The sequence below is a fragment of the Theropithecus gelada genome, chromosome X, assembly GCF_003255815.1.
Source record: "Theropithecus gelada isolate Dixy chromosome X, Tgel_1.0, whole genome shotgun sequence".
NCBI classification, from domain to species: domain Eukaryota; kingdom Metazoa; phylum Chordata; class Mammalia; order Primates; family Cercopithecidae; genus Theropithecus; species Theropithecus gelada.
Window position 1 is genome coordinate 145,538,030 of NC_037689.1, and position 12,987 is coordinate 145,551,016.

The window sequence follows — 12,987 nt, forward strand, 5'->3', positions numbered from 1 at the left end:
GTAATGCAGGCCTGGTGGTGACAAAAATCTCTTAGCATTTGCTTGTCTGTAAAGGATTTTATTTCTCCTTCACTTATGAAGCTTAGTTTGGCTGGGTATGAAATTCTGGGTTGAAAATTCTTTTCTTTGAAAATGTTGAATATTGGCCCCCACTCTCTTCTGGCTTGTTGGGTTTCTGAAGAGATATCCACTGTTAGTCTGATGGGCTTCCTTTTATGGGTAACCTGACCTTTCTCTCTGGCTGCCCTTAACATTTTTTCCTTCATTTCAACCTTAGTGAATCTGATGATTAGGTGTCTTGGGGTTTGTCTTCTTGAGGAGTATCTTAGTGGTGTTCTCTGTATTTCCTAAATTTGAATGTTGGCCTGTCTTGCTTGGTTGGGGAAGTTCTCCTGGATAATATCCTGAAGAGTGTTTTCCAACTTGGTTCCATACTCCCCATCACTTTCAGTTACAACAATCAAATATACGTTTGGTCTTTTCGCATAGTCCCATATTTCTTGGGGGCTTTATTTGTTTCTTTTCATTCTTTTTTCTCTGATCTTGTCTTCATGCTTTATTTCATTAAGTTGATCTTCAATCTCTGATACCCTTTCTTCTGCTTGATTGACTTGGCTATTGATACTTGTGTATGCTTCACAAAGTTCTTGTGCTGTGTTTTTCAGCAATATCAGGTCATTTATGTTCTTCTCTAAACTGGTTATTCTAGTGAGCAATTCCTGTAACCTTTTTTCAAGATTCTTAGCTTCCTTGCATTGGGTTAAAACATGCTCCTTTAGCTCAGAGGAGTTTGTTATTACCCACCTTCTGAAGCCTACTTCTGTTAATCTGTCAAACTCATTCTCCATCCAGTTTTGTTCCCTTGCTGGCAAGGAGTTATGATCCTTTGGAGGAGAAGAGGCATTCTGGTTTTTGGAATTTTCAGCCTTTTTGCACAGTGTTTTCCTGATCTTCATGGATTTATGTACCTTTCGTCTTTGTTGTTGGTGACCTTTGGATGGGGTTTTTATGTGGACCTCCTTTTTGTTGATGATGATGTTATTCCTTTCTGTTTGTTAGTTTTCCTTCTCAGTCAGGCCCCTCTGCTACAGGTCTGCTGGAGTTTGCTGGAGGTCCACTCCAGACCTTGTTTGCCTGGGTATTGCCAGTGGAGGCTGCAGTACAGCAAAGATTGTTGCCTGTTCCTTCCTCTGGAAGCTTCATCCCAGAGGGGCACCCGCCAGGTGCCAGCCACAGCTCTCCTGTATGAGGTGTCTGTCGACCCCTGCTGGGAGGTATCTCCCAGTCAGGAGCCATGGGGTTCAGGGACCCACTTGATGGGGCAGTCTGTCCCTTAGCAGATCTCGAGCACTGTGCTGGGAGATCTGCTGCTCTCTTCAGAGCTGGCAGGCAGGAATGCTTAAGTCTGCTGAAGCTGGGCCCACAGCCGTTCCTTCCCCCAGGTCCTCTGTCCCTGAGAGATGGGAGTTTTATCTATAAGCACCTGACTGGGGCTGCTGCCTTTCTTTCAGAGATGCCCTGCCAAGAGAGGAGGAATCTAGAGAGGCAGTCTGGCCACAGTGGCTTTGCTGAGCTGTGGTGGGCTCTGCCCATTTTGAATTTCCTGGCAGCTTTGTTTACACAGTGAGGAGAAAACTGCCTAATCAAGCCTCAGTAATGGCAGGCACCCCTCCCTCCACCACGCTCGCCCGTGCATCTCAGGTTGCCTTCAGACTGTTGTGCTGGCAGCGAGAATTTCAAGCCAGTGGATCTTAGCTTGCTGGGCTCTGTGTGGGTGGGATCCTCTGAGCTAGACCAGTTTGCTCCCTGGCTTCATCCCTCTTCCCAGAGGAGTGAATGGTTCTGTCTCTCTGGCATTCCAGGTGCCACTGGGGTATGAAAAAACAAAACAAAACACCACCTGCAGCTAGCTTGGTGTCTGGCCAAATGGTCACCCAGTTTTGCCCTTGAAACCCAGGGCCCTGGTGGTGTAGGCACCTGAGGGAATCTCCTGGTCTGTGGGTTGTGAAGACCATGGGAAAAGTGTAGTATCTGGGCCAGAATGCACAGTGCCTCACGTCTCCTCTTGGCTAGGGGAGGGAGTTCCCAGACCCCTTGTGCTTTCCAGGCGAGGTGACACCCCACCCTGCTTTGGCTCAACCTCCACGGGCTGCACCCACTGTCTAACCAGTCCCAATGAGATGAGCTGTGTACATCAGTCGAAAATGCAGAAATCACGCACCTTCTGTGTGATCTTGCTGGTAGCTGCAGAATGGAGCTATTCCTATTCAGCCATCTTGCCAGCCACAGGTATTTTATTCTTTTTGTGGCAACTGTGAATGGGATTGACTTTCTTATTTGACTGTTGTTGGTGTATAGGAATGTTAGTGATTTTTGTACGTTGAGTTTGTATCCTGAAACTTTGCTGAAGTTGTTTATCAGCTGAAGGAGTTTTTAGGCCAAGGCATGTTTTGATTATCTTAGAGTTGGCCTTGTTCAACTTTGCTAATCTGATAAGGGTGAAAGATATCTCATTGTAATTTTTATTTATGCTGTTCAAATGTTACTGAAGTTGAGTACCCTTTTATATGCTTAGTGTCGTTTGCTTTTATTTTCTCATTTCAGAAGGTACCCTTTGCCATTTTTTCTATTATAACCTATTTTTGTTCTTTTAAAAAATTTTTAGTTTATAAGAGCTTATTGTATATCAAATAATATATTCTTTTCTCTCATCATATGTAGCTGAAAATATTTTCCACAGTTTGTCACTTTTTAAAAAATTAGTTTGAGGTGTTGTTTGACTAAACATAATTTTTAATTTTTAGTTTTTTTATATTCAAATTTTCCAGACCTCAAGTTTATGGTTCCTGATTCTTATGACATGTTAGGAAGTTCTTACCCTAAAATTTTCCGAAAAACTCAACTAAAGTATATTTTATAGCCTTTTTGGTATTGCTTTTTCAAATTACATTTTTTATATATCTGACTTCAATTTTGATATAAAAAGGTAGAATTTCAACTAGGAATGTATCCTTTGATTTCATTTTATACACAAATTAGTGTTAGTTGGGGTTAAATATTTCTAATCTTAATCTTTCCCCAAAGTTGATATCTTGTTGACCTAATATCGTATATTAAATACTATTTCATCTTTTCCCAAGTGATTTTTATCATATACTGAATTGCCACATATATTAAGTTCTACTGCTAGATTATATTTAGTAAAATACTCATACTTAATTTAGGAGACTATATCACATATAGAAAAAGTACAGCTTTGAGGCCAGATTCACATAGGTGTATGAAATCATTTTGAAGAGAACATATCTTTCTTGAGTGTCCACTATTTGCTAAGTACCTTATATATAACTCTATTATTTCCAAGCTGTCTGACCTTTAGTTAAGTACTTAACGTCTCCTTTCTTCTTCACCTGTGTGATTTGAACTGTATACCTATTCCCTAGGGTTTTTCTGGGTTTCAAATGAAAAACTGTAAGGCAACTCATGCTTTGCACAATAGTGCAATTCCATGAAAATGACCATGTAAGCTGAAAACATGTAAGGTGGTCCCATTGATTATTGAGAGTAATTATTGTTTTGTGTCTTTTAAAAATTTCTCAAAATGTCATCACAAATTCTTACTGTTTGTTATAAATGTATAAGGGAATGTAATAAAATTATGAAACTAATATTTAGTCATACACTATAATTTAAAGCATTAGAAATATTGAAAATTAGTGTTTTATATCTTTGTTAAAAATTGTTGTATCAGGAATAGTGTGAATAGTGTTCACCTTGTCTTACAGTAACTTTCAATACAGATCAAAAATTTTTTCTATACCTTGGAGAGTTGTCATACTCTTTTCCAAGTTTGAATCAGCTTCAATATCTTATCATTTACACTGTCAATATTGTGAAATACCTCCAAGAGTTTCCTTAATGTGAAAATTTTCACTAGTGTCATTTCTTCAGGGACCACCCCATCCTTTTCTTACAATGACTTTCCTGATTTATGTTGATTAGCTCACCTTCACGAAGTTACCTCTGGCTTCATATCTAGAGTCTCTTGAATGATGGCAGTGTCATACTTTCCACTGTCAGATATTTCTTCTATAAGTCCATTTATGTTTGATTCTAATTTCACTTTCTATGTTATTATTTACTGTTTCATTGCTTCTCTTTGTCTTTCTTGTTCCATGTTTTAGTTATCATTCATTTATTTCATTCCATAGACAAACTAGTGTTAGTTGGGGTTAAATATTTCTAATCTTGATTTTTCTCCAAGTTGCCATCTTGTTGATCAAATATCATATATTAAACACTATTTCATCTTTTCCCAAGTGATTTTTACCATATACTAAATTACCACATATATTAGGCTGTAATTATTGATTTTATTTAATGAAATACTCATATTTAATTTAAGAGGCTGTGTTACATATAGAAAAAATATAACTTTTATAGACGTATATCTATTTTCATAAAATGTCATGGATGTGTCACTGAGAGGCAAGGGGACAACACAGCTACACATCTTGCTGTATGTGTATGAACTGAATAACAGATGATTAGTGACCAGTCACTGGCAGACATTGCAAGAAGTAATGAAATAAATCACTAGTCATGATGCACATTGTTATTACATAGTAGATTTGTAGACTGAAGAGCCAGCAGTGAGGTTTGTACTTAATGCAATTATTCACAATATACCGTGGGAACTGAAATCTGAACTGTAGTGTCAAGGAGCTAGTGTTCTTTAAATAAACTGTGGAATCTGAAATATATGTATATCAGAATTGTGAAAAGTTAAGAACTGGATGCAAAGTACATCCCACAGTCCTTGACACAAGGTAGGTGCTCATAAAAGTTAAGCTTCCTTTTATTTTCCCTTTAGATGAATCTAAACACGCCTACACAAATTTTGTGTTAATTGGGGTTAGTCATTGTGTCCTTCAGCTACTACTAACCTCTCTATACTCCATCCTATAATCATGGTTTCCCTCCCACTTTGGGGCTCTAGTTATATCTGACATTTTCAACCATTATTTATAAATATGTGAGTTTTAAAATTAAGTGTTCTCCCTCAAAAAATGTTCACAAATGACTTAGGCATTGATAATGAAACAAGTGAGTCTTATCAATGAGAGTAGCTTTAGGTAGGTGACCAAGCAGAAAGTCCATTCAAGGGCTGATGTTTTAAATTTTTACTTCTAATGATGTTGAATTTGAATTCTTTATTGGCTCTAGGAGACTAGGATGTTGAATTTATTGTAGAACCTTGAAAAGTGTTGTTACCTCCTTTTACTAGCACCTTAGTACAGATACAACATTGTTGCAGCGCCACTTCCTCTCTTAGAGGTCTTCATTGAGTATGTGAAATGACTCCGAAATACCAATTTCAGACATGCCCATTTTAGGTCATAGTTTAGCTTTCACAAAGGTAGGCCACCATTTTGTCATTCTTTAACAGATGCCAATTGCTGTTAAGCTAAACTTGCTATAAACAATAGTAATTCTCTGGCATGATGACTCTTATGGCCATCTGTTAGGGTGGCACTGTGCCCACTCATAGGGTAGTATAGCCAGTTTCAACAGGGCACAGGTGCCAGCCAAACATAGGTTTAGAAGGATAGCCTGCAAGAACTCAGCAAGGAGATCCTCCAAGTGGTTAGTGATGCCAAATTAGACCCACATGCTTCATTACAATGGATCACATCTGTTGATGCTTGTGGGCATTATATTGTCAATTAAGGCTTTTCTTTCTGTTTCTTTATTCATTCCAACTTTGGAATGGGAATACAGAAAATCAGGACCAAAATTACTCCTTGGCCAGAAAAATAATCAATATTTCCCATGTCATCCCCTGATGTTTTCTGCAGTTCCAAACTTTATTCTAAATTATGTGAAAACCAAAAGACACATGATGCTAGCTTATGATGCTAGCTTATGATGCTCTATTATTAAAGATGATATCTAGGAAACAACGAACTAACTCTATCTCTGATTATCAACAACATTTTAAGAATTTATCTGCTGGAAACAGAGATTTTAATCCTAGTTAAGTATGCGTCTCATGTATCATCTGTTATTTCTTTATTGAAGGATTATTTTCAACCAAAGACAAGACGGACCACAACGAGTCATTTATTATCCAGTGTTCTCTTTCATGTCTGTGTTGCAGTGCATGGCTTGACTCCAGAATAGTGTTATTACACCTTTGTGTGTTTCAAACTACACTACAGGTTAGGTACATGAGACATAAGGGAAATACAGCTACCTATGCCACATGGAAACACAGAAAGAGTTTTTGGAGATTTAGGAGCAGAGGCAGGGCTGAGGTTTGAGAGTTTTCTTGTTGTATAATAGAGACCATGGTAGTGTCTTAAATATGGGATGGTGTTTAAAAGTTCACATCAGTCATTTTCTTTTCCCCCAAATGTTTATGTACCTAGATTACAGATACATTCATGAATACCATAGCTTGTCATGTAAAAGAACCTAGAGGACTTTGGAATATATGCTTGACTTTTGTGATTGCTACTTAACATGTGTATTTTCCCTCTCTCACTGTTTTCCCTTGACAACACTAACATAAACAGAAATCAAAATTGGGCATTCTGTTCCATCCCAGTGTATTACTTCCTCATGGTACTGAGCATTCAATCTATCAATCCTAATTATCAGGCAGATTAGAAGTAACCAAAGCAGGATATAGCCCACAAAGGCCCAGAAATTATAGCATGGAAACCGCATAAAGGGACGTGGGTGATGGTGGGGAAGAGGAAAAGAGTAGAGTGGTGAGTGCACAAGCATTGAGGTCACAGAGACCTGGGTTGAAATTCCAGCTCTACTCCTAGCTCCTATTAATACTACTAGCAGATGTGTAACCTTGGGCAAAACATTAAACCTCTCTCATCCTAATTTTTCTCACCTGTAAAATAAAGACAGTTATACACACACATACACATACACGCAAACACACACACACACACACACACACATATATAGCTACTGGCCCATAATGGGCTCTCAGCAAATGGTTGTTATTAAGAATATGATTACTATTATTATGGTGTAGAGTCAAGGAAAGGAAGGGGTGGCAGAAGAACAATCTTATTTTGTCAGCGTAATGACTCACAGGGCCCACCAGGTGCTTCTTCAGAATTATTTTGGAAAGCTAAATGTATTATGATTTCCCAGCATATGCCCCCAGTGGCTGCCTTAAGTGCCATTATTCTCTCCTAGCCTCTAATCCCATCATAATGTCTTCACCATGCACATCTGATCATCCTTCCTCTCTGCATAATTAACCTTTATCTCTTTTAGGATTATATTTAACACATACAAACAAATACACATACATATATATAATTTTTTTTGAGGGGGGAACCAGTGCTCTGTGGCATGTGGTTTTCTTTTTATTATTATTATTATACTTAAGTTCTGGGATACATGTGCAGAACGTGCAGATTTGTTACATAGGTATACATGTGCCATGGTGGTTTGCTGCAACCATCAACCCGTCATCTGTATTAGGTATTTCTCCTAATGTTATCCCTCCCCTTGCCCCCATCCCGACAGGCCCTAGTGTGTGATGTTCTCCTCCCTGTGACCATGTGTTCTAATTGTTCAACTCCCACTTATGAGTGAGAACATGTGGTGTTTGGTTTTCTGTTCCTGTGTTAGTTTGTTGAGAATGATGGTTTCCAGCTTCGACCATGCCCCTGCAAAGGACATGAACTCATTCTTTTTTATGGCTGCATAGTATTCTATGGTGTATATGTGCCACATTTTCTTTATCCAGTCTATCATTGTATATAATTTTTATATTTGGTATAAAGAAAAGTGTGATGAACATGCCTATACCCACCCTGAAGCTTAAGGATCCAAGATTACAAACATCACTGAAGTTTCCTGTGTGCCACCCCTACCCTCATTATGCCCCCTTCATCCCCATGAGGGCAAACACTATTCTGATTTTATCTTTTCTTCTTTTTCATTGCTTTCTGTTATACTTTTATCACATATGTGTCAAAACTTAAATAATACATTGTCAGTGCTTTTGAGCATTATATGAATGGTGTCATACTGCCTGTTTTTCCCCCTGCAAGTTGCTTTTTTCACTCAACATTATGTTTGTGCAATTCACCCATGTTGATGCATTTTTGCAGTTCATTCATTCTCATATAAATAGTATTTCATAGAATGAATGAAACATAATTTATTCATTCTTCTTTTGATGTCCATCTGGATTGCTTCCCACTTTTTGCTACTAATGAACATTCTTAAGCTTGTCTCTTCATGTACATGTGCAAAAGATTATTTAGGTATATACCTGGGAGAGAAACTGCTGACATTTAGGGTCTGTTTAACTTCAGCTTTTCAAGACAATGTGAAACTTTTTTAAAAATTTATGTTAATACTTTAACAGCAGTGAACAAAATTCTCTTTGCTCTACATCCTGACTAGATCTTAGTATCATCAGACTTCAAAATTTTTGCCAATCCAGTGGTATAAAACTATAACCCATTGCTTCTAATTTGTGTTTCCCTTATTGCTAATGAGGGTGGGCATCTTTCCAGGTTTATTGGCCATTCATGTTTATTATTCTGTGAAATGCCTGTTAACGTGTTTTGTCTGTTTTCCTCATGACTTGTTAGAAGTGACCCACTTTATCTTAGTAACATTTTTTGCCTTGAAGTTGACTTTATCTAATATCAGTAAACGATTTCAGCTTTCTTTGAGGTGGTATCAGCATAGTAAAGTTTATCACTTTCTGTTACCTTCAACCTTTATCCTGTTATCCTGTGTTTTAGGTGAGTCTCTAATAACTAGCAGATAAACGGATTTTTAAAAATTCAGATAAACAATCTTGTCTTTTAACTGGAACATTTAGTTCACTTATACTTAATGTAATTAATGGCATATTTAAATCTACTGTTCTTATATTTTCAATTAGTCTTGGCTGTTCTGTTTAATTTTTCTTTCATTAATTGTGGCCTTCTAGAGTGATCACAAGTGTTTTTATTCCATCCCCCTTCCTGTACTGGTTTAGAAGTCATATATGCTTTATTTATTATTTCAATTATAAACATAGATACTTTACTTCTATTATTTTCAGTTATACTATGCACACTTATTAAAGACTAATGGCAAGGAATAACTAACCTTCTCCTGGGAAGTACAAAGAGCTTAAGACAGTTTTACTCTAACATCCTTCCAACTTATATTACTATTAAATAATTTTATTTCTGTTTAAGCCCACCAGATGTCATTACTATGGTTTTAAAAAATTGATACATAATACTTGTACATATTTATGGGGTACATGTGATATTTTGATACATGCATACAACATGTAATTATTAAGTCAGGGTAATTGGGATTACTATGGTTTTACACAATCAGTGTTCATTATATTTGCCTACACATTTACTACTACTTTTTTAAAATACTTCTTGCATGTCAGACCTTCTATCTGTGATTACTGTCCTTCTGTTTGAAGTATATCTTTTAAAATTTCCTTCAGTGAAGCTCTGTTGGTGACAAATTTTTTGTTTATTTTTAAATGTCTTTATTTCCCCTTTGTTCTTATAATACACTTTTTTCTGAGTATAGGATTTTTTTTTTTTTTTTATTAGCACATTGAAATTTTTATTCTACTCTCCTCTGGCTTCCATAGTTGGTATTTCTCTGGCTTACTTAAAGGTTTTCTTGTTGTCCTATGATGTCTCTGGGTATAGATTTCTCTTTGTTTTTGTTGTTTTTCCTATTTAGGAATTGTTGTGTTTTTGGAATCTGTGAATTAGAATTTCTTAGTTCTGGAAAATTATCAAACATTATTTCTTCAAATATTGCCTCTATTCTTTCCAGTTTTCCCTTCTGGGAGTCTGATTAGACTTATGCTAAACCTTCACATACTGTAATCCATATCTTTTAGCTTCTCTTTCATGTTTTTATCTGTGCTCCAATCTAGGTAATTTCCTTAGATACACACTTTAGTTTACCATTTCTGGCTTCAGCTATATGTATTCAAATTGTTGGTTAAGCCATCCATTAGGATTTAATATCAGTGGTTATATTTAAGTTGTTTCTATTTTTAATTCTCAAATATTTATGTTCATTGTTGATCTCTTATTTTCTGCTCATTTTTGTTTCTTTTATTTCTTTGAAGATTCAGATTATTGTGCATTCTATCTTTTATCAGTAACAGTTAAAATTATTGGTTGGGTGCAGTGGCTCACGCTTGTAATCCCAGCACATGCAGAGGCCTAGGCTGGAGGATCACTTGAGCCCAGGAGTTCAAGACAGGCCCGTGCAACATGGCAAATCCCTGTCTCTACCAAAGAAAAACCAAAAACCAAAACCAAACAAACAAACAAAAAACAAAAAAACACTGGCCAGGGGTGGGGGTGGTGGCATAGTCCCAGCTATGGGGAGGAGGGGACTGTTGTTGAGGCCAGAGGATCGCTTGAACCCAGGAGGTCCAAGCTGCAGTGAGCTGAGATCCTGTCACTGTACTCCAGCCTGGGTGATAGAGCGAGGCCCTGTCTCAAAACAACAACAACAAATACTTAAAATTCTTAAATGTTTAAATCTGTTCTTTCTTGTTTCTTCTGAGTCTTATTCATGGTAACTTGTTTCCTTATGTGTTTAGTGATTAAACACTTGTTTCCTGATGTGTGCTTCTATTTGGCTAAACAATCTGTGGGGCTCTTATAGGTCTGGGTTGAGGACGGTTTATTCACAGATAATTTTATGTGCTTTTGCTGGCCAAAAGGGTGCTAGTATACTGGAATAACTTCTAGGCTTGGTGTTTTTCAACCATGCTGGTTGAAAAAATTTAAATCCCAGTTTCTTCTAAAGGAGATCTCTGGAAACAAATTTTTGGGTTTAGGGTATAGTCGAGATTCCTACTATTGTTATTAATTCATGTCCATCTGCAGCTGTGGTGAAGAAAAGTTTCCTTGCGGGCTTGTTCTGATGGCTGACAGATTTTGTTTCTGGCCTATTTTTCACTGACAATGTAGCACCTTCAAAAGAGCCAGATGTACCTGATTATCTCAGGTACAGCTTCTTTATTTGCCTAGGCCCAACGATTAGGATTTCATTTCCAACTTCCAAAACTCTACATTACTGGCATGAATATCTTCACACTGGGTTTCTTTACTTTTACATTGTTTACTACCCTATTCTGGTTTCAGCTTGTTCCTCCTTCTTTATCTACCTCCTACCCCCACTTCTGTTTTTCCTTCCCCCACTACCTTCGATTCTTACTTTCTTCTGAGCTCAGCATGCATTTTAAAATATATTGTTAAAAGTCATCCACAGCATTTAGAATTTTCGAAGTAGTAGGGCTATTTAGAATATCTTGTTCACAATGTTACCGAAACAGGAGTTTTCCTTCTCTTAATATCTAGTTTTCAAACTATAGTGTCTTTTTTTCTTGCAAATAACACCTTTTTGTGTGTCCTTGATCTTATCTCTGCCCAACTCCTCTCAAACCTGGTTCTATTATTTGTCCTGTTTGTCTGTTTCATCTTCAACATTTTTCCCTTCTGAATCCAAATACCTCTGGGTACCCTCCCTCCCCAGAAAATCTTCCCACAATCCTAGTAGCTCTCAACCTACTATTTTATCTTTCTGATTACTATAACTAATCAATCAAATATTATCTTTCTATGGCTCACACCTGTAATCCAAGCACTTACGGAGGCCAAGGTGGGTGGATCACTTGAGGTCAGGAGTTCGAGATGAGCGTGGCTAACATGGTGAAACCCCGTCTCTACTAAAAATATAAAAATTAGCCAGGTGTGGTGGCGCATGCCTGTAATCCCAGCTACTCTGGAGGCTGAGACAGGAGAATTGCTTGAACGCAGGAGACGGAGGTTGCAGTGAGCCGAGATCATGCCACTGCACTCCAGCCTCTGTGACAGAGCAAGACTCCTTCTCAAAAAAACAAAACAAAGCAACAAAATAATATTATCTAATAATCTCTGTAGCTGGCAGCATTCTTTGACACCAACCCTCTTTCTTCTCTGAAACTTGAAACCCTTGGACTCCTCTCTCACTTCATATGCAGGCAGTTGCCCAATCCTATATGATAGGGCTTGCTCTGGAACATATTTCGTAGTCATTTTTTTCCTGTCCCAGGACACAGCCCCAGTTAATTATTGCAACCCTCTCTAACCAGTCTCTCCAGCTCAATCCTCACCAAAGCTGCATCTTCTTTTCAGTAATGCTCTGCCTGGGTTTTCCATTAAAATCACCTGAGGTGCTTTAAAAACTGTTAATACCCAAATCTCATCCCCAAGATTTCTGATTTGATGAATATGGTAGGCAGCTTTGCACATCAGCCTATTTTTTTTAAGCTCCCAGGTGATTCTAATATGCAGTCAAACTTGTGATCTGTCTTTCTAACCCAGTGGTTCTCACACTTCAGAGTGCATCTGAAACCTCTGGAGGGTTTATTCAAAGTGAGTGCTGGGCACCACCCCCAGAATTTCTAATTCAGTAAGTCTGCAGCAGGCCTGAATGTCTCACAAACACTCAGGTGAAAATGATGATGCTGGACCAGGGACCACAGCTCTAATTCTATAGCCATAACTAAACAACAGGTCTCATAATATCACTGCTCTGCTCTAAATCCTTTAAGGGTTCCCTATTAACTATCAAAATAAGTACAAGTCACTCTTTATATGGCCTTCAAAGCCCTTTACCATCTCTTCCTAGATTCCTAATTCCTGCTATATTTTCTGTTACTTTCTCTATGTACCAGTACCAATCAAATGAGACTACTGGCTCTTTTCAAAATACAACCAATATTATCTCTTGCCTTCATATATTTGCTCATATTGTTTTGTTTGTTATTGAAAAATAAACTTTATTGTGTATGTTTGAGGTATATGGCATGATGTTTTATATATATAGTATAATGGTTAACATAGGAGAACAAATGATCATATCTGTCATCCCATTCTTTCCTCTCTGGCAAGAGCAGCTATAATC